Source organism: Glandiceps talaboti, chromosome 10 (genome assembly GCF_964340395.1).
Source record: "Glandiceps talaboti chromosome 10, keGlaTala1.1, whole genome shotgun sequence".
Taxonomy (NCBI): Eukaryota; Metazoa; Hemichordata; class Enteropneusta; family Spengelidae; genus Glandiceps; species Glandiceps talaboti.
In genome coordinates this window covers 20,295,479-20,317,139 of record NC_135558.1, presented here as the reverse complement: position 1 = coordinate 20,317,139, position 21,661 = coordinate 20,295,479, and the positions used below count along the sequence as shown (strand labels likewise).

General features: G+C 39.4%; 31 non-coding genes and 2 pseudogenes across 31 annotated transcripts; all 33 read right to left on the bottom strand.

Annotated features, from left to right (window-relative positions):
- Nucleotides 1-460: 460 nt before the first annotated feature.
- On the bottom strand, nucleotides 461-579 carry LOC144441526 (5S ribosomal RNA). The gene has a single exon (XR_013481254.1). It is a non-coding gene; the product is annotated as a 5S ribosomal RNA (ribosomal RNA).
- Nucleotides 580-1,117: 538 nt separating this feature from the next.
- Nucleotides 1,118-1,236, bottom strand: LOC144441525 (5S ribosomal RNA). The gene has a single exon (XR_013481253.1). It is a non-coding gene; the product is annotated as a 5S ribosomal RNA (ribosomal RNA).
- Nucleotides 1,237-1,775: 539 nt separating this feature from the next.
- Nucleotides 1,776-1,894, bottom strand: LOC144441522 (5S ribosomal RNA). The gene has a single exon (XR_013481252.1). It is a non-coding gene; the product is annotated as a 5S ribosomal RNA (ribosomal RNA).
- A 535-nt stretch (nucleotides 1,895-2,429) lies between these two features.
- LOC144441521 (5S ribosomal RNA) lies at nucleotides 2,430-2,548 on the bottom strand. The gene has a single exon (XR_013481251.1). It is a non-coding gene; the product is annotated as a 5S ribosomal RNA (ribosomal RNA).
- Nucleotides 2,549-3,086: 538 nt separating this feature from the next.
- Nucleotides 3,087-3,205, bottom strand: LOC144441520 (5S ribosomal RNA). Its single transcript, XR_013481250.1, has one exon. It is a non-coding gene; the product is annotated as a 5S ribosomal RNA (ribosomal RNA).
- Nucleotides 3,206-3,743: 538 nt separating this feature from the next.
- LOC144441876 (5S ribosomal RNA) lies at nucleotides 3,744-3,862 on the bottom strand. The gene has a single exon (XR_013481583.1). It is a non-coding gene; the product is annotated as a 5S ribosomal RNA (ribosomal RNA).
- Nucleotides 3,863-4,400: 538 nt separating this feature from the next.
- On the bottom strand, nucleotides 4,401-4,519 carry LOC144441875 (5S ribosomal RNA). The gene has a single exon (XR_013481582.1). It is a non-coding gene; the product is annotated as a 5S ribosomal RNA (ribosomal RNA).
- Nucleotides 4,520-5,057: 538 nt separating this feature from the next.
- Nucleotides 5,058-5,176, bottom strand: LOC144441874 (5S ribosomal RNA). The gene has a single exon (XR_013481581.1). It is a non-coding gene; the product is annotated as a 5S ribosomal RNA (ribosomal RNA).
- A 538-nt stretch (nucleotides 5,177-5,714) lies between these two features.
- LOC144441873 (5S ribosomal RNA) lies at nucleotides 5,715-5,833 on the bottom strand. The gene has a single exon (XR_013481580.1). It is a non-coding gene; the product is annotated as a 5S ribosomal RNA (ribosomal RNA).
- A 537-nt stretch (nucleotides 5,834-6,370) lies between these two features.
- LOC144441837 (5S ribosomal RNA) lies at nucleotides 6,371-6,489 on the bottom strand. Its single transcript, XR_013481548.1, has one exon. It is a non-coding gene; the product is annotated as a 5S ribosomal RNA (ribosomal RNA).
- A 537-nt stretch (nucleotides 6,490-7,026) lies between these two features.
- LOC144441872 (5S ribosomal RNA) lies at nucleotides 7,027-7,145 on the bottom strand. The gene has a single exon (XR_013481579.1). It is a non-coding gene; the product is annotated as a 5S ribosomal RNA (ribosomal RNA).
- A 538-nt stretch (nucleotides 7,146-7,683) lies between these two features.
- Nucleotides 7,684-7,802, bottom strand: LOC144441870 (5S ribosomal RNA). The gene has a single exon (XR_013481577.1). It is a non-coding gene; the product is annotated as a 5S ribosomal RNA (ribosomal RNA).
- Nucleotides 7,803-8,340: 538 nt separating this feature from the next.
- LOC144441836 (5S ribosomal RNA) lies at nucleotides 8,341-8,459 on the bottom strand. The gene has a single exon (XR_013481547.1). It is a non-coding gene; the product is annotated as a 5S ribosomal RNA (ribosomal RNA).
- Nucleotides 8,460-8,997: 538 nt separating this feature from the next.
- On the bottom strand, nucleotides 8,998-9,116 carry LOC144441869 (5S ribosomal RNA). Its single transcript, XR_013481576.1, has one exon. It is a non-coding gene; the product is annotated as a 5S ribosomal RNA (ribosomal RNA).
- Nucleotides 9,117-9,653: 537 nt separating this feature from the next.
- LOC144441868 (5S ribosomal RNA) lies at nucleotides 9,654-9,772 on the bottom strand. The gene has a single exon (XR_013481575.1). It is a non-coding gene; the product is annotated as a 5S ribosomal RNA (ribosomal RNA).
- Nucleotides 9,773-10,313: 541 nt separating this feature from the next.
- LOC144441867 (5S ribosomal RNA) lies at nucleotides 10,314-10,432 on the bottom strand. Its single transcript, XR_013481574.1, has one exon. It is a non-coding gene; the product is annotated as a 5S ribosomal RNA (ribosomal RNA).
- Nucleotides 10,433-10,969: 537 nt separating this feature from the next.
- On the bottom strand, nucleotides 10,970-11,076 carry LOC144441844 (5S ribosomal RNA; annotated as a pseudogene).
- A 538-nt stretch (nucleotides 11,077-11,614) lies between these two features.
- LOC144441842 (5S ribosomal RNA) lies at nucleotides 11,615-11,721 on the bottom strand (annotated as a pseudogene).
- Nucleotides 11,722-12,259: 538 nt separating this feature from the next.
- Nucleotides 12,260-12,378, bottom strand: LOC144441866 (5S ribosomal RNA). Its single transcript, XR_013481573.1, has one exon. It is a non-coding gene; the product is annotated as a 5S ribosomal RNA (ribosomal RNA).
- A 538-nt stretch (nucleotides 12,379-12,916) lies between these two features.
- Nucleotides 12,917-13,035, bottom strand: LOC144441865 (5S ribosomal RNA). Its single transcript, XR_013481572.1, has one exon. It is a non-coding gene; the product is annotated as a 5S ribosomal RNA (ribosomal RNA).
- A 538-nt stretch (nucleotides 13,036-13,573) lies between these two features.
- Nucleotides 13,574-13,692, bottom strand: LOC144441864 (5S ribosomal RNA). The gene has a single exon (XR_013481571.1). It is a non-coding gene; the product is annotated as a 5S ribosomal RNA (ribosomal RNA).
- Nucleotides 13,693-14,229: 537 nt separating this feature from the next.
- Nucleotides 14,230-14,348, bottom strand: LOC144441863 (5S ribosomal RNA). The gene has a single exon (XR_013481570.1). It is a non-coding gene; the product is annotated as a 5S ribosomal RNA (ribosomal RNA).
- A 538-nt stretch (nucleotides 14,349-14,886) lies between these two features.
- LOC144441862 (5S ribosomal RNA) lies at nucleotides 14,887-15,005 on the bottom strand. Its single transcript, XR_013481569.1, has one exon. It is a non-coding gene; the product is annotated as a 5S ribosomal RNA (ribosomal RNA).
- A 538-nt stretch (nucleotides 15,006-15,543) lies between these two features.
- Nucleotides 15,544-15,662, bottom strand: LOC144441861 (5S ribosomal RNA). The gene has a single exon (XR_013481568.1). It is a non-coding gene; the product is annotated as a 5S ribosomal RNA (ribosomal RNA).
- A 537-nt stretch (nucleotides 15,663-16,199) lies between these two features.
- Nucleotides 16,200-16,318, bottom strand: LOC144441827 (5S ribosomal RNA). Its single transcript, XR_013481539.1, has one exon. It is a non-coding gene; the product is annotated as a 5S ribosomal RNA (ribosomal RNA).
- Nucleotides 16,319-16,856: 538 nt separating this feature from the next.
- Nucleotides 16,857-16,975, bottom strand: LOC144441856 (5S ribosomal RNA). The gene has a single exon (XR_013481563.1). It is a non-coding gene; the product is annotated as a 5S ribosomal RNA (ribosomal RNA).
- A 538-nt stretch (nucleotides 16,976-17,513) lies between these two features.
- LOC144441846 (5S ribosomal RNA) lies at nucleotides 17,514-17,632 on the bottom strand. Its single transcript, XR_013481554.1, has one exon. It is a non-coding gene; the product is annotated as a 5S ribosomal RNA (ribosomal RNA).
- A 538-nt stretch (nucleotides 17,633-18,170) lies between these two features.
- On the bottom strand, nucleotides 18,171-18,289 carry LOC144441845 (5S ribosomal RNA). The gene has a single exon (XR_013481553.1). It is a non-coding gene; the product is annotated as a 5S ribosomal RNA (ribosomal RNA).
- A 537-nt stretch (nucleotides 18,290-18,826) lies between these two features.
- LOC144441819 (5S ribosomal RNA) lies at nucleotides 18,827-18,945 on the bottom strand. The gene has a single exon (XR_013481531.1). It is a non-coding gene; the product is annotated as a 5S ribosomal RNA (ribosomal RNA).
- A 538-nt stretch (nucleotides 18,946-19,483) lies between these two features.
- On the bottom strand, nucleotides 19,484-19,602 carry LOC144441833 (5S ribosomal RNA). The gene has a single exon (XR_013481544.1). It is a non-coding gene; the product is annotated as a 5S ribosomal RNA (ribosomal RNA).
- A 537-nt stretch (nucleotides 19,603-20,139) lies between these two features.
- Nucleotides 20,140-20,258, bottom strand: LOC144441821 (5S ribosomal RNA). The gene has a single exon (XR_013481533.1). It is a non-coding gene; the product is annotated as a 5S ribosomal RNA (ribosomal RNA).
- Nucleotides 20,259-20,795: 537 nt separating this feature from the next.
- Nucleotides 20,796-20,914, bottom strand: LOC144441809 (5S ribosomal RNA). Its single transcript, XR_013481522.1, has one exon. It is a non-coding gene; the product is annotated as a 5S ribosomal RNA (ribosomal RNA).
- A 538-nt stretch (nucleotides 20,915-21,452) lies between these two features.
- LOC144441797 (5S ribosomal RNA) lies at nucleotides 21,453-21,571 on the bottom strand. The gene has a single exon (XR_013481511.1). It is a non-coding gene; the product is annotated as a 5S ribosomal RNA (ribosomal RNA).
- Between the last annotated feature and the right edge of the window lie 90 nt (nucleotides 21,572-21,661).

The window sequence follows — 21,661 nt, the reverse complement described above, 5'->3', positions numbered from 1 at the left end:
CCAGTAAACAGAAACAATGTGTTTTTCCGATAACCCGACCAACCCTATTTTTGGGGGCAGTAATTTGTTTTTTAAATGGCGAGAGAAGTTATCCGTAGTGACTTAAAACTGTAATCGCAATATGTGAGTGAACACATAGATCGCCGCATCAGATAGATACTGTATTCATGGTATGTCGTATGTTGTTGCTACAGGTGGTTGTTGCTCAGGGTGTTCGTTGCTCTCAGAACAAGTTGAAAAATAACCATACAAACATATCTCGAGTAAAATGAAAAGAAATGAAAAAAAATATAAAATACCTAATGGTTACTTTTTGTCGTAGATGGCGCTCGTCACAAGAGGCGCAACCCCGAGCAGTTCACGTCATTGTCGTAAGACTCGTAACGATAAAAAAAAAATGATCATACAAACATATCTCGAGTAAAATGAAAAGAAATGAAAAACAAATATAAAATAGAAACGCCTACGGCACGTGGTATTCCCAGGCGGTCTCCCATCCAAGTACTAACCACGCCCGACGCAGCTTAACTTCGGTGATCGGACGAGAACCGGTGTTTTCTACGTAGTATGGCCGTAGGCAAGTACTTACAGCAAAGTTATAAGGTTATATACTAAGGACTCGTTTAATACCCACTAGAAAATACTGAAAGACAGTTACCAGTAAACAGAAACAATGTGTTTTTCCGATAACCCGACCAACCCTATTTTTGGGGGCAGTAATTTGTTTTTTAAATGGCGAGAGAAGTTATCCGTACTGACTTAAAACTGTAATCGCAATATGTGAGTGAACACATAGATCGCCGCATCAGATAGATACTGTATTCATGGTATGTCGTATGTTGTTGCTACAGGTGGTTGTTGCTCAGGGTGTTCGTTGCTCTCAGAACAAGTTGAAAAATAACCATACAAACATATCTCGAGTAAAATGAAAAGAAATGAAAAAAAATATAAAATACCTAATGGTTACTTTTTGTCGTAGATGGCGCTCGTCACAAGAGGCGCAACCCCGAGCAGTTCACGTCATTGTCGTAAGACTCGTAACGATAAAAAAAAAATGATCATACAAACATATCTCGAGTAAAATGAAAAGAAATGAAAAACAAATATAAAATAGAAACGCCTACGGCACGTGGTATTCCCAGGCGGTCTCCCATCCAAGTACTAACCACGCCCGACGCAGCTTAACTTCGGTGATCGGACGAGAACCGGTGTTTTCTACGTAGTATGGCCGTAGGCAAGTACTTACAGCAAAGTTATAAGGTTATATACTAACGACTCGTTTAATACCCACTAGAAAATACTGAAAGACAGTTACCAGTAAACAGAAACAATGTGTTTTTCCGATAACCCGACCAACCCTATTTTTGGGGGCAGTAATTTGTTTTTTAAATGGCGAGAGAAGTTATCCGTACTGACTTAAAACTGTAATCGCAATATGTGAGTGAACACATAGATCGCCGCATCAGATAGATACTGTATTCATGGTATGTCGTATGTTGTTGCTACAGGTGGTTGTTGCTCAGGGTGTTCGTTGCTCTCAGAACAAGTTGAAAAATAACCATACAAACATATCTCGAGTAAAATGAAAAGAAATGAAAAAAAATATAAAATACCTAATGGTTACTTTTTGTCGTAGATGGCGCTCGTCACAAGAGGCGCAACCCCGAGCAGTTCACGTCATTGTCGTAAGACTCGTAACGATAAAAAAAAAAATGATCATACAAACATATCTCGAGTAAAATGAAAAGAAATGAAAAACAAATATAAAATAGAAACGCCTACGGCACGTGGTATTCCCAGGCGGTCTCCCATCCAAGTACTAACCACGCCCGACGCAGCTTAACTTCGGTGATCGGACGAGAACCGGTGTTTTCTACGTAGTATGGCCGTAGGCAAGTACTTACAGCAAAGTTATAAGGTTATATACTAACGACTCGTTTAATACCCACTAGAAAATACTGAAAGACAGTTACCAGTAAACAGAAACAATGTGTTTTTCCGATAACCCGACCAACCCTATTTTTGGGGGCAGTAATTTGTTTTTTAAATGGCGAGAGAAGTTATCCGTAGTGACTTAAAACTGTAATCGCAATATGTGAGTGAACACATAGATCGCCGCATCAGATAGATACTGTATTCATGGTATGTCGTATGTTGTTGCTACAGGTGGTTGTTGCTCAGGGTGTTCGTTGCTCTCAGAACAAGTTGAAAAATAACCATACAAACATATCTCGAGTAAAATGAAAAGAAATGAAAAAAAAAAAAAAACCTAATGGTTACTTTTTGTCGTAGATGGCGCTCGTCACAAGAGGCGCAACCCCGAGCAGTTCACGTCATTGTCGTAAGACTCGTAACGATAAAAAAAAATGATCATACAAACATATCTCGAGTAAAATGAAAAGAAATGAAAAACAAATATAAAATAGAAACGCCTACGGCACGTGGTATTCCCAGGCGGTCTCCCATCCAAGTACTAACCACGCCCGACGCAGCTTAACTTCGGTGATCGGACGAGAACCGGTGTTTTCTACGTAGTATGGCCGTAGGCAAGTACTTACAGCAAAGTTATAAGGTTATATACTAACGACTCGTTTAATACCCACTAGAAAATACTGAAAGACAGTTACCAGTAAACAGAAACAATGTGTTTTTCCGATAACCCGACCAACCCTATTTTTGGGGGCAGTAATTTGTTTTTTAAATGGCGAGAGAAGTTATCCGTACTGACTTAAAACTGTAATCGCAATATGTGAGTGAACACATAGATCGCCGCATCAGATAGATACTGTATTCATGGTATGTCGTATGTTGTTGCTACAGGTGGTTGTTGCTCAGGGTGTTCGTTGCTCTCAGAACAAGTTGAAAAATAACCATACAAACATATCTCGAGTAAAATGAAAAGAAATGAAAACAAATATAAAATACCTAATGGTTACTTTTTGTCGTAGATGGCGCTCGTCACAAGAGGCGCAACCCCGAGCAGTTCACGTCATTGTCGTAAGACTCGTAACGATAAAAAAAAAATGATCATACAAACATATCTCGAGTAAAATGAAAAGAAATGAAAAACAAATATAAAATAGAAACGCCTACGGCACGTGGTATTCCCAGGCGGTCTCCCATCCAAGTACTAACCACGCCCGACGCAGCTTAACTTCGGTGATCGGACGAGAACCGGTGTTTTCTACGTAGTATGGCCGTAGGCAAGTACTTACAGCAAAGTTATAAGGTTATATACTAACGACTCGTTTAATACCCACTAGAAAATACTGAAAGACAGTTACCAGTAAACAGAAACAATGTGTTTTTCCGATAACCCGACCAACCCTATTTTTGGGGGCAGTAATTTGTTTTTTAAATGGCGAGAGAAGTTATCCGTACTGACTTAAAACTGTACTCGCAATATGTGAGTGAACACATAGATCGCCGCATCAGATAGATACTGTATTCATGGTATGTCGTATGTTGTTGCTACAGGTGGTTGTTGCTCAGGGTGTTCGTTGCTCTCAGAACAAGTTGAAAAATAACCATACAAACATATCTCGAGTAAAATGAAAAGAAATGAAAAAAAATATAAAATACCTAATGGTTACTTTTTGTCGTAGATGGCGCTCGTCACAAGAGGCGCAACCCCGAGCAGTTCACGTCATTGTCGTAAGACTCGTAACGATAAAAAAAAAATGATCATACAAACATATCTCGAGTAAAATGAAAAGAAATGAAAAACAAATATAAAATAGAAACGCCTACGGCACGTGGTATTCCCAGGCGGTCTCCCATCCAAGTACTAACCACGCCCGACGCAGCTTAACTTCGGTGATCGGACGAGAACCGGTGTTTTCTACGTAGTATGGCCGTAGGCAAGTACTTACAGCAAAGTTATAAGGTTATATACTAACGACTCGTTTAATACCCACTAGAAAATACTGAAAGACAGTTACCAGTAAACAGAAACAATGTGTTTTTCCGATAACCCGACCAACCCTATTTTTGGGGGCAGTAATTTGTTTTTTAAATGGCGAGAGAAGTTATCCGTACTGACTTAAAACTGTAATCGCAATATGTGAGTGAACACATAGATCGCCGCATCAGATAGATACTGTATTCATGGTATGTCGTATGTTGTTGCTACAGGTGGTTGTTGCTCAGGGTGTTCGTTGCTCTCAGAACAAGTTGAAAAATAACCATACAAACATATCTCGAGTAAAATGAAAAGAAATGAAAAAAAATATAAAATACCTAATGGTTACTTTTTGTCGTAGATGGCGCTCGTCACAAGAGGCGCAACCCCGAGCAGTTCACGTCATTGTCGTAAGACTCGTAACGATAAAAAAAAAATGATCATACAAACATATCTCGAGTAAAATGAAAAGAAATGAAAAACAAATATAAAATAGAAACGCCTACGGCACGTGGTATTCCCAGGCGGTCTCCCATCCAAGTACTAACCACGCCCGACGCAGCTTAACTTCGGTGATCGGACGAGAACCGGTGTTTTCTACGTAGTATGGCCGTAGGCAAGTACTTACAGCAAAGTTATAAGGTTATATACTAACGACTCGTTTAATACCCACTAGAAAATACTGAAAGACAGTTACCAGTAAACAGAAACAATGTGTTTTTCCGATAACCCGACCAACCCTATTTTTGGGGGCAGTAATTTGTTTTTTAAATGGCGAGAGAAGTTATCCGTACTGACTTAAAACTGTAATCGCAATATGTGAGTGAACACATAGATCGCCGCATCAGATAGATACTGTATTCATGGTATGTCGTATGTTGTTGCTACAGGTGGTTGTTGCTCAGGGTGTTCGTTGCTCTCAGAACAAGTTGAAAAATAACCATACAAACATATCTCGAGTAAAATGAAAAGAAATGAAAAAAAATATAAAATACCTAATGGTTACTTTTTGTCGTAGATGGCGCTCGTCACAAGAGGCGCAACCCCGAGCAGTTCACGTCATTGTCGTAAGACTCGTAACGATAAAAAAAAAATGATCATACAAACATATCTCGAGTAAAATGAAAAGAAATGAAAAACAAATATAAAATAGAAACGCCTACGGCACGTGGTATTCCCAGGCGGTCTCCCATCCAAGTACTAACCACGCCCGACGCAGCTTAACTTCGGTGATCGGACGAGAACCGGTGTTTTCTACGTAGTATGGCCGTAGGCAAGTACTTACAGCAAAGTTATAAGGTTATATACTAACGACTCGTTTAATACCCACTAGAAAATACTGAAAGACAGTTACCAGTAAACAGAAACAATGTGTTTTTCCGATAACCCGACCAACCCTATTTTTGGGGGCAGTAATTTGTTTTTTAAATGGCGAGAGAAGTTATCCGTAGTTACTTAAAACTGTAATCGCAATATGTGAGTGAACACATAGATCGCCGCATCAGATAGATACTGTATTCATGGTATGTCGTATGTTGTTGCTACAGGTGGTTGTTGCTCAGGGTGTTCGTTGCTCTCAGAACAAGTTGAAAAATAACCATACAAACATATCTCGAGTAAAATGAAAAGAAATGAAAAAAAATATAAAATACCTAATGGTTACTTTTTGTCGTAGATGGCGCTCGTCACAAGAGGCGCAACCCCGAGCAGTTCACGTCATTGTCGTAAGACTCGTAACGATAAAAAAAAAATGATCATACAAACATATCTCGAGTAAAATGAAAAGAAATGAAAAACAAATATAAAATAGAAACGCCTACGGCACGTGGTATTCCCAGGCGGTCTCCCATCCAAGTACTAACCACGCCCGACGCAGCTTAACTTCGGTGATCGGACGAGAACCGGTGTTTTCTACGTAGTATGGCCGTAGGCAAGTACTTACAGCAAAGTTATAAGGTTATATACTAACGACTCGTTTAATACCCACTAGAAAATACTGAAAGACAGTTACCAGTAAACAGAAACAATGTGTTTTTCCGATAACCCGACCAACCCTATTTTTGGGGGCAGTAATTTGTTTTTTAAATGGCGAGAGAAGTTATCCGTAGTGACTTTAAACTGTAATCGCAATATGTGAGTGAACACATAGATCGCCGCATCAGATAGATACTGTATTCATGGTATGTCGTATGTTGTTGCTACAGGTGGTTGTTGCTCAGGGTGTTCGTTGCTCTCAGAACAAGTTGAAAAATAATCATACAAACATATCTCGAGTAAAATGAAAAGAAATGAAAAAAAAAATAAAATACCTAATGGTTACTTTTTGTCGTAGATGGCGCTCGTCACAAGAGGCGCAACCCCGAGCAGTTCACGTCATTGTCGTAAGACTCGTAACGATAAAAAAAAATGATCATACAAACATATCTCGAGTAAAATGAAAAGAAATGAAAAACAAATATAAAATAGAAACGCCTACGGCACGTGGTATTCCCAGGCGGTCTCCCATCCAAGTACTAACCACGCCCGACGCAGCTTAACTTAGGTGATCGGACGAGAACCGGTGTTTTCTACGTAGTATGGCCGTAGGCAAGTACTTACAGCAAAGTTATAAGGTTATATACTAACGACTCGTTTAATACCCACTAGAAAATACTGAAAGACAGTTACCAGTAAACAGAAACAATGTGTTTTTCCGATAACCCGACCAACCCTATTTTTGGGGGCAGTAATTTGTTTTTTAAATGGCGAGAGAAGTTATCCGTAGTGACTTAAAACTGTAATCGCAATATGTGAGTGAAAACACAGATCGCCGCATCAGATAGATACTGTATTCATGGTATGTCGTATGTTGTTGCTACAGGTGGTTGTTGCTCAGGGTGTTCGTTGCTCTCAGAACAAGTTGAAAAATAACCATACAAACATATCTCGAGTAAAATGAAAAGAAATGAAAAAAAATATAAAATACCTAATGGTTACTTTTTGTCGTAGATGGCACTCGTCACAAGAGGCACAACCCCGAGCAGTTCACGTCATTGTCGTAAGACTCGTAACGATAAAAAAAAATGATCATACAAACATATCTCGAGTAAAATGAAAAGAAATGAAAAACAAATATAAAATAGAAACGCCTACGGCACGTGGTATTCCCAGGCGGTCTCCCATCCAAGTACTAACCACGCCCGACGCAGCTTAACTTCGGTGATCGGACGAGAACCGGTGTTTTCTACGTAGTATGGCCGTAGGCAAGTACTTACAGCAAAGTTATAAGGTTATATACTAACGACTCGTTTAATACCCACTAGAAAATACTGAAAGACAGTTACCAGTAAACAGAAACAATGTGTTTTTCCGATAACCCGACCAACCCTATTTTTGGGGGCAGTAATTTGTTTTTTAAATGGCGAGAGAAGTTATCCGTAGTGACTTAAAACTGTAATCGCAATATGTGAGTGAACACATAGATCGCCGCATCAGATAGATACTGTATTCATGGTATGTCGTATGTTGTTGCTACAGGTGGTTGTTGCTCAGGGTGTTCGTTGCTCTCAGAACAAGTTGAAAAATAACCATACAAACATATCTCGAGTAAAATGAAAAGAAATGAAAAAAAATATAAAATACCTAATGGTTACTTTTTGTCGTAGATGGCGCTCGTCACAAGAGGCGCAACCCCGAGCAGTTCACGTCATTGTCGTAAGACTCGTAACGATAAAAAAAAAATGATCATACAAACATATCTCGAGTAAAATGAAAAGAAATGAAAAACAAATATAAAATAGAAACGCCTACGGCACGTGGTATTCCCAGGCGGTCTCCCATCCAAGTACTAACCACGCCCGACGCAGCTTAACTTCGGTGATCGGACGAGAACCGGTGTTTTCTACGTAGTATGGCCGTAGGCAAGTACTTACAGCAAAGTTATAAGGTTATATACTAACGACTCGTTTAATACCCACTAGAAAATACTGAAAGACAGTTACCAGTAAACAGAAACAATGTGTTTTTCCGATAACCCGACCAACCCTATTTTTGGGGGCAGTAATTTGTTTTTTAAATGGCGAGAGAAGTTATCCGTACTGACTTAAAACTGTAATCGCAATATGTGAGTGAACACATAGATCGCCGCATCAGATAGATACTGTATTCATGGTATGTCGTATGTTGTTGCTACAGGTGGTTGTTGCTCAGGGTGTTCGTTGCTCTCAGAACAAGTTGAAAAATAACCATACAAACATATCTCGAGTAAAATGAAAAGAAATGAAAAAAAATATAAAATACCTAATGGTTACTTTTTGTCGTAGATGGCGCTCGTCACAAGAGGCGCAACCCCGAGCAGTTCACGTCATTGTCGTAAGACTCGTAACGATAAAAAAAAAATGATCATACAAACATATCTCGAGTAAAATGAAAAGAAATGAAAAACAAATATAAAATAGAAACGCCTACGGCACGTGGTATTCCCAGGCGGTCTCCCATCCAAGTACTAACCACGCCCGACGCAGCTTAACTTAGGTGATCGGACGAGAACCGGTGTTTTCTACGTAGTATGGCCGTAGGCAAGTACTTACAGCAAAGTTATAAGGTTATATACTAACGACTCGTTTAATACCCACTAGAAAATACTGAAAGACAGTTACCAGTAAACAGAAACAATGTGTTTTTCCGATAACCCGACCAACCCTATTTTTGGGGGCAGTAATTTGTTTTTTAAATGGCGAGAGAAGTTATCCGTAGTGACTTAAAACTGTAATCGCAATATGTGAGTGAACACATAGATCGCCGCATCAGATAGATACTGTATTCATGGTATGTCGTATGTTGTTGCTACAGGTGGTTGTTGCTCAGGGTGTTCGTTGCTCTCAGAACAAGTTGAAAAATAACCATACAAACATATCTCGAGTAAAATGAAAAGAAATGAAAAAAAATATAAAATACCTAATGGTTACTTTTTGTCGTAGATGGCGCTCGTCACAAGAGGCGCAACCCCGAGCAGTTCACGTCATTGTCGTAAGACTCGTAACGATAAAAAAAAAATGATCATACAAACATATCTCGAGTAAAATGAAAAGAAATGAAAAACAAATATAAAATAGAAACGCCTACGGCACGTGGTATTCCCAGGCGGTCTCCCATCCAAGTACTAACCACGCCCGACGCAGCTTAACTTCGGTGATCGGACGAGAACCGGTGTTTTCTACGTAGTATGGCCGTAGGCAAGTACTTACAGCAAAGTTATAAGGTTATATACTAACGACTCGTTTAATACCCACTAGAAAATACTGAAAGACAGTTACCAGTAAACAGAAACAATGTGTTTTTCCGATAACCCGACCAACCCTATTTTTGGGGGCAGTAATTTGTTTTTTAAATGGCGAGAGAAGTTATCCGTAGTGACTTAAAACTGTAATCGCAATATGTGAGTGAACACATAGATCGCCGCATCAGATAGATACTGTATTCATGGTATGTCGTATGTTGTTGCTACAGGTGGTTGTTGCTCAGGGTGTTCGTTGCTCTCAGAACAAGTTGAAAAATAACCATACAAACATATCTCGAGTAAAATGAAAAGAAATGAAAAAAAATATAAAATACCTAATGGTTACTTTTTGTCGTAGATGGCGCTCGTCACAAGAGGCGCAACCCCGAGCAGTTCACGTCATTGTCGTAAGACTCGTAACGATAAAAAAAAATGATCATACAAACATATCTTGAGTAAAATGAAAAGAAATGAAAAACAAATATAAAATAGAAACGCCTACGGCACGTGGTATTCCCAGGCGGTCTCCCATCCAAGTACTAACCACGCCCGACGCAGCTTAACTTCGGTGATCGGACGAGAACCGGTGTTTTCTACGTAGTATGGCCGTAGGCAAGTACTTACAGCAAAGTTATAAGGTTATATACTAACGACTCGTTTAATACCCACTAGAAAATACTGAAAGACAGTTACCAGTAAACAGAAACAATGTGTTTTTCCGATAACCCGACCAACCCTATTTTTGGGGGCAGTAATTTGTTTTTTAAATGGCGAGAGAAGTTATCCGTACTGACTTAAAACTGTAATCGCAATATGTGAGTGAACACATAGATCGCCGCATCAGATAGATACTGTATTCATGGTATGTCGTATGTTGTTGCTACAGGTGGTTGTTGCTCAGGGTGTTCGTTGCTCTCAGAACAAGTTGAAAAATAACCATACAAACATATCTCGAGTAAAATGAAAAGAAATGAAAAAAAAAAAAAAAATACCTAATGGTTACTTTTTGTCGTAGATGGCGCTCGTCACAAGAGGCGCAACCCCGAGCAGTTCACGTCATTGTCGTAAGACTCGTAACGATAAAAAAAAAATGATCATACAAACATATCTCGAGTAAAATGAAAAGAAATGAAAAACAAATATAATAAATAGAAACGCCTACGGCACGTGGTATTCCCAGGCGGTCTCCCATCCAAGTACTAACCACGCCCGACGCAGCTTAACTTCGGTGATCGGACGAGAACCGGTGTTTTCTACGTAGTATGGCCGTAGGCAAGTACTTACAGCAAAGTTATAAGGTTATATACTAACGACTCGTTTAATACCCACTAGAAAATACTGAAAGACAGTTACCAGTAAACAGAAACAATGTGTTTTTCCGATAACCCGACCAACCCTATTTTTGGGGGCAGTAATTTGTTTTTTAAATGGCGAGAGAAGTTATCCGTAGTGACTTAAAACTGTAATCGCAATATGTGAGTGAACACATAGATCGCCGCATCAGATAGATACTGTATTCATGGTATGTCGTATGTTGTTGCTACAGGTGGTTGTTGCTCAGGGTGTTCGTTGCTCTCAGAACAAGTTGAAAAATAACCATACAAACATATCTCGAGTAAAATGAAAAGAAATGAAAAAAAATATAAAATACCTAATGGTTACTTTTTGTCGTAGATGGCGCTCGTCACAAGAGGCGCAACCCCGAGCAGTTCACGTCATTGTCGTAAGACTCGTAACGATAAAAAAAAATGATCATACAAACATATCTCGAGTAAAATGAAAAGAAATGAAAAACAAATATAAAATAGAAACGCCTACGGCACGTGGTATTCCCAGCCAAGTACTAACCACGCACGACGCAGCTTAACTTCGGTGATCGGACGAGAACCGGTGTTTTCTACGTAGTATGGCCGTAGGCAAGTACTTACAGCAAAGTTATAAGGTTATATACTAACGACTCGTTTAATACCCACTAGAAAATACTGAAAGACAGTTACCAGTAAACAGAAACAATGTGTTTTTCCGATAACCCGACCAACCCTATTTTTGGGGGCAGTAATTTGTTTTTTAAATGGCGAGAGAAGTTATCCGTAGTGACTTAAAACTGTAATCGCAATATGTGAGTGAACACATAGATCGCCGCATCAGATAGATACTGTATTCATGGTATGTCGTATGTTGTTGCTACAGGTGGTTGTTGCTCAGGGTGTTCGTTGCTCTCAGAACAAGTTGAAAAATAACCATACAAACATATCTCGAGTAAAATGAAAAGAAATGAAAAAAAATATAAAATACCTAATGGTTACTTTTTGTCGTAGATGGCGCTCGTCACAAGAGGCGCAACCCCGAGCAGTTCACGTCATTGTCGTAAGACTCGTAACGATAAAAAAAAAATGATCATACAAACATATCTCGAGTAAAATGAAAAGAAATGAAAAACAAATATAAAATAGAAACGCCTACGGCACGTGGTATTCCCAGCCAAGTACTAACCACGCACGACGCAGCTTAACTTCGGTGATCGGACGAGAACCGGTGTTTTCTACGTAGTATGGCCGTAGGCAAGTACTTACAGCAAAGTTATAAGGTTATATACTAACGACTCGTTTAATACCCACTAGAAAATACTGAAAGACAGTTACCAGTAAACAGAAACAATGTGTTTTTCCGATAACCCGACCAACCCTATTTTTGGGGGCAGTAATTTGTATTTTAAATGGCGAGAGAAGTTATCCGTACTGACTTAAAACTGTAATCGCAATATGTGAGTGAACACATAGATCGCCGCATCAGATAGATACTGTATTCATGGTATGTCGTATGTTGTTGCTACAGGTGGTTGTTGCTCAGGGTGTTCGTTGCTCTCAGAACAAGTTGAAAAATAACCATACAAACATATCTCGAGTAAAATGAAAAGAAATGAAAAAAAAAATAAAATACCTAATGGTTACTTTTTGTCGTAGATGGCGCTCGTCACAAGAGGCGCAACCCCGAGCAGTTCACGTCATTGTCGTAAGACTCGTAACGATAAAAAAAAAATGATCATACAAACATATCTCGAGTAAAATGAAAAGAAATGAAAAACAAATATAAAATAGAAACGCCTACGGCACGTGGTATTCCCAGGCGGTCTCCCATCCAAGTACTAACCACGCCCGACGCAGCTTAACTTCGGTGATCGGACGAGAACCGGTGTTTTCTACGTAGTATGGCCGTAGGCAAGTACTTACAGCAAAGTTATAAGGTTATATACTAACGACTCGTTTAATACCCACTAGAAAATACTGAAAGACAGTTACCAGTAAACAGAAACAATGTGTTTTTCCGATAACCCGACCAACCCTATTTTTGGGGGCAGTAATTTGTTTTTTAAATGGCGAGAGAAGTTATCCGTAGTGACTTAAAACTGTAATCGCAATATGTGAGTGAACACATAGATCGCCGCATCAGATAGATACTGTATTCATGGTATGTCGTATGTTGTTGCTACAGGTGGTTGTTGCTCAGGGTGTTCGTTGCTCTCAGAACAAGTTGAAAAATAACCATACAAACATATCTCGAGTAAAATGAAAAGAAATGAAAAAAAATATAAAATACCTAATGGTTACTTTTTGTCGTAGATGGCGCTCGTCACAAGAGGCGCAACCCCGAGCAGTTCACGTCATTGTCGTAAGACTCGTAACGATAAAAAAAAAATGATCATACAAACATATCTCGAGTAAAATGAAAAGAAATGAAAAACAAATATAAAATAGAAACGCCTACGGCACGTGGTATTCCCAGGCGGTCTCCCATCCAAGTACTAACCACGCCCGACGCAGCTTAACTTCGGTGATCGGACGAGAACCGGTGTTTTCTACGTAGTATGGCCGTAGGCAAGTACTTACAGCAAAGTTATAAGGTTATATACTAACGACTCGTTTAATACCCACTAGAAAATACTGAAAGACAGTTACCAGTAAACAGAAACAATGTGTTTTTCCGATAACCCGACCAACCCTATTTTTGGGGGCAGTAATTTGTTTTTTAAATGGCGAGAGAAGTTATCCGTAGTGACTTAAAACTGTAATCGCAATATGTGAGTGAACACATAGATCGCCGCATCAGATAGATACTGTATTCATGGTATGTCGTATGTTGTTGCTACAGGTGGTTGTTGCTCAGGGTGTTCGTTGCTCTCAGAACAAGTTGAAAAATAACCATACAAACATATCTCGAGTAAAATGAAAAGAAATGAAAAAAAATATAAAATACCTAATGGTTACTTTTTGTCGTAGATGGCGCTCGTCACAAGAGGCGCAACCCCGAGCAGTTCACGTCATTGTCGTAAGACTCGTAACGATAAAAAAAAAATGATCATACAAACATATCTCGAGTAAAATGAAAAGAAATGAAAAACAAATATAAAATAGAAACGCCTACGGCACGTGGTATTCCCAGGCGGTCTCCCATCCAAGTACTAACCACGCCCGACGCAGCTTAACTTCGGTGATCGGACGAGAACCGGTGTTTTCTACGTAGTATGGCCGTAGGCAAGTACTTACAGCAAAGTTATAAGGTTATATACTAACGACTCGTTTAATACCCACTAGAAAATACTGAAAGACAGTTACCAGTAAACAGAAACAATGTGTTTTTCCGATAACCCGACCAACCCTATTTTTGGGGGCAGTAATTTGTTTTTTAAATGGCGAGAGAAGTTATCCGTAGTGACTTAAAACTGTAATCGCAATATGTGAGTGAACACATAGATCGCCGCATCAGATAGATACTGTATTCATGGTATGTCGTATGTTGTTGCTACAGGTGGTTGTTGCTCAGGGTGTTCGTTGCTCTCAGAACAAGTTGAAAAATAACCATACAAACATATCTCGAGTAAAATGAAAAGAAATGAAAAAAAAAATAAAATACCTAATGGTTACTTTTTGTCGTAGATGGCGCTCGTCACAAGAGGCGCAACCCCGAGCAGTTCACGTCATTGTCGTAAGACTCGTAACGATAAAAAAAAATGATCATACAAACATATCTCGAGTAAAATGAAAAGAAATGAAAAACAAATATAAAATAGAAACGCCTACGGCACGTGGTATTCCCAGGCGGTCTCCCATCCAAGTACTAACCACGCCCGACGCAGCTTAACTTCGGTGATCGGACGAGAACCGGTGTTTTCTACGTAGTATGGCCGTAGGCAAGTACTTACAGCAAAGTTATAAGGTTATATACTAACGACTCGTTTAATACCCACTAGAAAATACTGAAAGACAGTTAACAGTAAACAGAAACAATGTGTTTTTCCGATAACCCGACCAACCCTATTTTTGGGGGCAGTAATTTGTTTTTTAAATGGCGAGAGAAGTTATCCGTACTGACTTAAAACTGTAATCGCAATATGTGAGTGAACACATAGATCGCCGCATCAGATAGATACTGTATTCATGGTATGTCGTATGTTGTTGCTACAGGTGGTTGTTGCTCAGGGTGTTCGTTGCTCTCAGAACAAGTTGAAAAATAATCATACAAACATATCTCGAGTAAAATGAAAAGAAATGAAAAAAAATATAAAATACCTAATGGTTACTTTTTGTCGTAGATGGCGCTCGTCACAAGAGGCGCAACCCCGAGCAGTTCACGTCATTGTCGTAAGACTCGTAACGATAAAAAAAAAATGATCATACAAACATATCTCGAGTAAAATGAAAAGAAATGAAAAACAAATATAAAATAGAAACGCCTACGGCACGTGGTATTCCCAGGCGGTCTCCCATCCAAGTACTAACCACGCCCGACGCAGCTTAACTTCGGTGATCGGACGAGAACCGGTGTTTTCTACGTAGTATGGCCGTAGGCAAGTACTTACAGCAAAGTTATAAGGTTATATACTAACGACTCGTTTAATACCCACTAGAAAATACTGAAAGACAGTTACCAGTAAACAGAAACAATGTGTTTTTCCGATAACCCGACCAACCCTATTTTTGGGGGCAGTAATTTGTTTTTTAAATGGCGAGAGAAGTTATCCGTAGTGACTTAAAACTGTAATCGCAATATGTGAGTGAACACATAGATCGCCGCATCAGATAGATACTGTATTCATGGTATGTCGTATGTTGTTGCTACAGGTGGTTGTTGCTCAGGGTGTTCGTTGCTCTCAGAACAAGTTGAAAAATAACCATACAAACATATCTCGAGTAAAATGAAAAGAAATGAAAAAAAATATAAAATACCTAATGGTTACTTTTTGTCGTAGATGGCGCTCGTCACAAGAGGCGCAACCCCGAGCAGTTCACGTCATTGTCGTAAGACTCGTAACGATAAAAAAAAAATGATCATACAAACATATCTCGAGTAAAATGAAAAGAAATGAAAAACAAATATAAAATAGAAACGCCTACGGCACGTGGTATTCCCAGGCGGTCTCCCATCCAAGTACTAACCACGCCCGACGCAGCTTAACTTCGGTGATCGGACGAGAACCGGTGTTTTCTACGTAGTATGGCCGTAGGCAAGTACTTACAGCAAAGTTATAAGGTTATATACTAACGACTCGTTTAATACCCACTAGAAAATACTGAAAGACAGTTACCAGTAAACAGAAACAATGTGTTTTTCCGATAACCCGACCAACCCTATTTTTGGGGGCAGTAATTTGTTTTTTAAATGGCGAGAGAAGTTATCCGTAGTGACTTAAAACTGTAATCGCAATATGTGAGTGAACACATAGATCGCCGCATCAGATAGATACTGTATTCATGGTATGTCGTATGTTGTTGCTACAGGTGGTTGTTGCTCAGGGTGTTCGTTGCTCTCAGAACAAGTTGAAAAATAACCATACAAACATATCTCGAGTAAAATGAAAAGAAATGAAAAAAAATATAAAATACCTAATGGTTACTTTTTGTCGTAGATGGCGCTCGTCACAAGAGGCGCAACCCCGAGCAGTTCACGTCATTGTCGTAAGACTCGTAACGATAAAAAAAAATGATCATACAAACATATCTCGAGTAAAATGAAAAGAAATGAAAAACAAATATAAAATAGAAACGCCTACGGCACGTGGTATTCCCAGGCGGTCTCCTATCCAAGTACTAACCACGCCCGACGCAGCTTAACTTCGGTGATCGGACGAGAACCGGTGTTTTCTACGTAGTATGGCCGTAGGCAAGTACTTACAGCAAAGTTATAAGGTTATATACTAACGACTCGTTTAATACCCACTAGAAAATACTGAAAGACAGTTACCAGTAAACAGAAACAATGTGTTTTTCCGATAACCCGACCAACCCTATTTTTGGGGGCAGTAATTTGTTTTTTAAATGGCGAGAGAAGTTATCCGTACTGACTTAAAACTGTAATCGCAATATGTGAGTGAACACATAGATCGCCGCATCAGATAGATACTGTATTCATGGTATGTCGTATGTTGTTGCTACAGGTGGTTGTTGCTCAGGGTGTTCGTTGCTCTCAGAACAAGTTGAAAAATAACCATACAAACATATCTCGAGTAAAATGAAAAGAAATGAAAAAAAATATAAAATACCTAATGGTTACTTTTTGTCGTAGATGGCGCTCGTCACAAGAGGCGCAACCCCGAGCAGTTCACGTCATTGTCGTAAGACTCGTAACGATAAAAAAAAAATGATCATACAAACATATCTCGAGTAAAATGAAAAGAAATGAAAAACAAATATAAAATAGAAACGCCTACGGCACGTGGTATTCCCAGGCGGTCTCCCATCCAAGTACTAACCACGCCCGACGCAGCTTAACTTCGGTGATCGGACGAGAACCGGTGTTTTCTACGTAGTATGGCCGTAGGCAAGTACTTACAGCAAAGTTATAAGGTTATATACTAACGACTCGTTTAATACCCACTAGAAAATACTGAAAGACAGTTACCAGTAAACAGAAACAATGTGTTTTTCCGATAACCCGACCAACCCTATTTTTGGGGGCAGTAATTTGTTTTTTAAATGGCGAGAGAAGTTATCCGTAGTGACTTAAAACTGTAATCGCAATATGTGAGTGAACACATAGATCGCCGCATCAGATAGATACTGTATTCATGGTATGTCGTATGTTGTTGCTACAGGTGGTTGTTGCTCAGGGTGTTCGTTGCTCTCAGAACAAGTTGAAAAATAACCATACAAACATATCTCGAGTAAAATGAAAAGAAATGAAAAAAAATATAAAATACCTAATGGTTACTTTTTGTCGTAGATGGCGCTCGTCACAAGAGGCGCAACCCCGAGCAGTTCACGTCATTGTCGTAAGACTCGTAACGATAAAAAAAAAATGATCATACAAACATATCTCGAGTAAAATGAAAAGAAATGAAAAACAAATATAAAATAGAAACGCCTACGGCACGTGGTATTCCCAGGCGGTCTCCCATCCAAGTACTAACCACGCCCGACGCAGCTTAACTTCGGTGATCGGACGAGAACCGGTGTTTTCTACGTAGTATGGCCGTAGGCAAGTACTTACAGCAAAGTTATAAGGTTATATACTAACGACTCGTTTAATACCCACTAGAAAATACTGAAAGACAGTTACCAGTAAACAGAAACAATGTGTTTTTCCGATAACCCGACCAACCCTATTTTTGGGGGCAGTAATTTGTTTTTTAAATGGCGAGAGAAGTTATCCGTACTGACTTAAAACTGTAATCGCAATATGTGAGTGAACACATAGATCGCCGCATCAGATAGATACTGTATTCATGGTATGTCGTATGTTGTTGCTACAGGTGGTTGTTGCTCAGGGTGTTCGTTGCTCTCAGAACAAGTTGAAAAATAACCATACAAACATATCTCGAGTAAAATGAAAAGAAATGAAAAAAAATATAAAATACCTAATGGTTACTTTTTGTCGTAGATGGCGCTCGTCACAAGAGGCGCAACCCCGAGCAGTTCACGTCATTGTCGTAAGACTCGTAACGATAAAAAAAAAATGATCATACAAACATATCTCGAGTAAAATGAAAAGAAATGAAAAACAAATATAAAATAGAAACGCCTACGGCACGTGGTATTCCCAGGCGGTCTCCCATCCAAGTACTAACCACGCCCGACGCAGCTTAACTTCGGTGATCGGACGAGAACCGGTGTTTTCTACGTAGTATGGCCGTAGGCAAGTACTTACAGCAAAGTTATAAGGTTATATACTAACGACTCGTTTAATACCCACTAGAAAATACTGAAAGACAGTTACCAGTAAACAGAAACAATGTGTTTTTCCGATAACCCGACCAACCCTATTTTTGGGGGCAGTAATTTGTTTTTTAAATGGCGAGAGAAGTTATCCGTAGTGACTTAAAACTGTAATCGCAATATGTGAGTGAACACATAGATCGCCGCATCAGATAGATACTGTATTCATGGTATGTCGTATGTTGTTGCTACAGGTGGTTGTTGCTCAGGGTGTTCGTTGCTCTCAGAACAAGTTGAAAAATAACCATACAAACATATCTCGAGTAAAATGAAAAGAAATGAAAAAAAAAAAAAATACCTAATGGTTACTTTTTGTCGTAGATGGCGCTCGTCACAAGAGGCGCAACCCCGAGCAGTTCACGTCATTGTCGTAAGACTCGTAACGATAAAAAAAAAATGATCATACAAACATATCTCGAGTAAAATGAAAAGAAATGAAAAACAAATATAAAATAGAAACGCCTACGGCACGTGGTATTCCCAGGCGGTCTCCCATCCAAGTACTAACCACGCCCGACGCAGCTTAACTTCGGTGATCGGACGAGAACTGGTGTTTTCTACGTAGTATGGCCGTAGGCAAGTACTTACAGCAAAGTTATAAGGTTATATACTAACGACTCGTTTAATACCCACTAGAAAATACTGAAAGACAGTTACCAGTAAACAGAAACAATGTGTTTTTCCGATAACCCGACCAACCCTATTTTTGGGGGCAGTAATTTGTTTTTTAAATGGCGAGAGAAGTTATCCGTACTGACTTTAAACTGTAATCGCAATATGTGAGTGAACACATAGATCGCCGCATCAGATAGATACTGTATTCATGGTATGTCGTATGTTGTTGCTACAGGTGGTTGTTGCTCAGGGTGTTCGTTGCTCTCAGAACAAGTTGAAAAATAACCATACAAACATATCTCGAGTAAAATGAAAAGAAATGAAAAAAAATATAAAATACCTAATGGTTACTTTTTGTCGTAGATGGCGCTCGTCACAAGAGGCGCAACCCCGAGCAGTTCACGTCATTGTCGTAAGACTCGTAACGATAAAAAAAAAATGATCATACAAACATATCTCGAGTAAAATGAAAAGAAATGAAAAACAAATATAAAATAGAAACGCCTACGGCACGTGGTATTCCCAGGCGGTCTCCCATCCAAGTACTAACCACGCCCGACGCAGCTTAACTTCGGTGATCGGACGAGAACCGGTGTTTTCTACGTAGTATGGCCGTAGGCAAGTACTTACAGCAAAGTTATAAGGTTATATACTAACGACTCGTTTAATACCCACTAGAAAATACTGAAAGACAGTTACCAGTAAACAGAAACAATGTGTTTTTCCGATAACCCGACCAACCCTATTTTTGGGGGCAGTAATTTGTTTTTTAAATGGCGAGAGAAGTTATCCGTAGTGACTTAAAACTGTAATCGCAATATGTGAGTGAACACATAGATCGCCGCATCAGATAGATACTGTATTCATGGTATGTCGTATGTTGTTGCTACAGGTGGTTGTTGCTCAGGGTGTTCGTTGCTCTCAGAACAAGTTGAAAAATAACCATACAAACATATCTCGAGTAAAATGAAAAGAAATGAAAAAAAAAATAAAATACCTAATGGTTACTTTTTGTCGTAGATGGCGCTCGTCACAAGAGGCGCAACCCCGAGCAGTTCACGTCATTGTCGTAAGACTCGTAACGATAAAAAAAAATGATCATACAAACATATCTCGAGTAAAATGAAAAGAAATGAAAAACAAATATAAAATAGAAACGCCTACGGCACGTGGTATTCCCAGGCGGTCTCCCATCCAAGTACTAACCACGCCCGACGCAGCTTAACTTCGGTGATCGGACGAGAACCGGTGTTTTCTACGTAGTATGGCCGTAGGCAAGTACTTACAGCAAAGTTATAAGGTTATATACTAACGACTCGTTTAATACCCACTAGAAAATACTGAAAGACAGTTACCAGTAAACAGAAACAATGTGTTTTTCCGATAACCCGACCAACCCTATTTTTGGGGGCAGTAATTTGTTTTTTAAATGGCGAGAGAAGTTATCCGTACTGACTTAAAACTGTAATCGCAATATGTGAGTGAACACATAGATCGCCGCATCAGATAGATACTGTATTCATGGTATGTCGTATGTTGTTGCTACAGGTGGTTGTTTCTCAGGGTGTTCGTTGCTCTCAGAACAAGTTGAAAAATAACCATACAAACATATCTCGAGTAAAATGAAAAGAAATGAAAAAAAATATAAAATACCTAATGGTTACTTTTTGTCGTAGATGGCGCTCGTCACAAGAGGCGCAACCCCGAGCAGTTCACGTCATTGTCGTAAGACTCGTAACGATAAAAAAAAATGATCATACAAACATATCTCGAGTAAAATGAAAAGAAATGAAAAACAAATATAAAATAGAAACGCCTACGGCACGTGGTATTCCCAGGCGGTCTCCCATCCAAGTACTAACCACGCCCGACGCAGCTTAACTTCGGTGATCGGACGAGAACCGGTGTTTTCTACGTAGTATGGCCGTAGGCAAGTACTTACAGCAAAGTTATAAGGTTATATACTAACGACTCGTTTAATACCCACTAGAAAATACTGAAAGACAGTTACCAGTAAACAGAAACAATGTGTTTTTCCGATAACCCGACCAACCCTATTTTTGGGGGCAGTAATTTGTTTTTTAAATGGCGAGAGAAGTTATCCGTAGTGACTTAAAACTGTAATCGCAATATGTGAGTGAACACATAGATCGCCGCATCAGATAGATACTGTATTCATGGTATGTCGTATGTTGTTGCTACAGGTGGTTGTTGCTCAGGGTGTTCGTTGCTCTCAGAACAAGTTGAAAAATAACCATACAAACATATCTCGAGTAAAATGAAAAGAAATGAAAAAAAAATATAAAATACCTAATGGTTACTTTTTGTCGTAGATGGCGCTCGTCACAAGAGGCGCAACCCCGAGCAGTTCACGTCATTGTCGTAAGACTCGTAACGATAAAAAAAAATGATCATACAAACATATCTCGAGTAAAATGAAAAGAAATGAAAAACAAATATAAAATAGAAACGCCTACGGCACGTGGTATTCCCAGGCGGTCTCCCATCCAAGTACTAACCACGCCCGACGCAGCTTAACTTCGGTGATCGGACGAGAACCGGTGTTTTCTACGTAGTATGGCCGTAGGCAAGTACTTACAGCAAAGTTATAAGGTTATATACTAACGACTCGTTTAATACCCACTAGAAAATACTGAAAGACAGTTACCAGTAAACAGA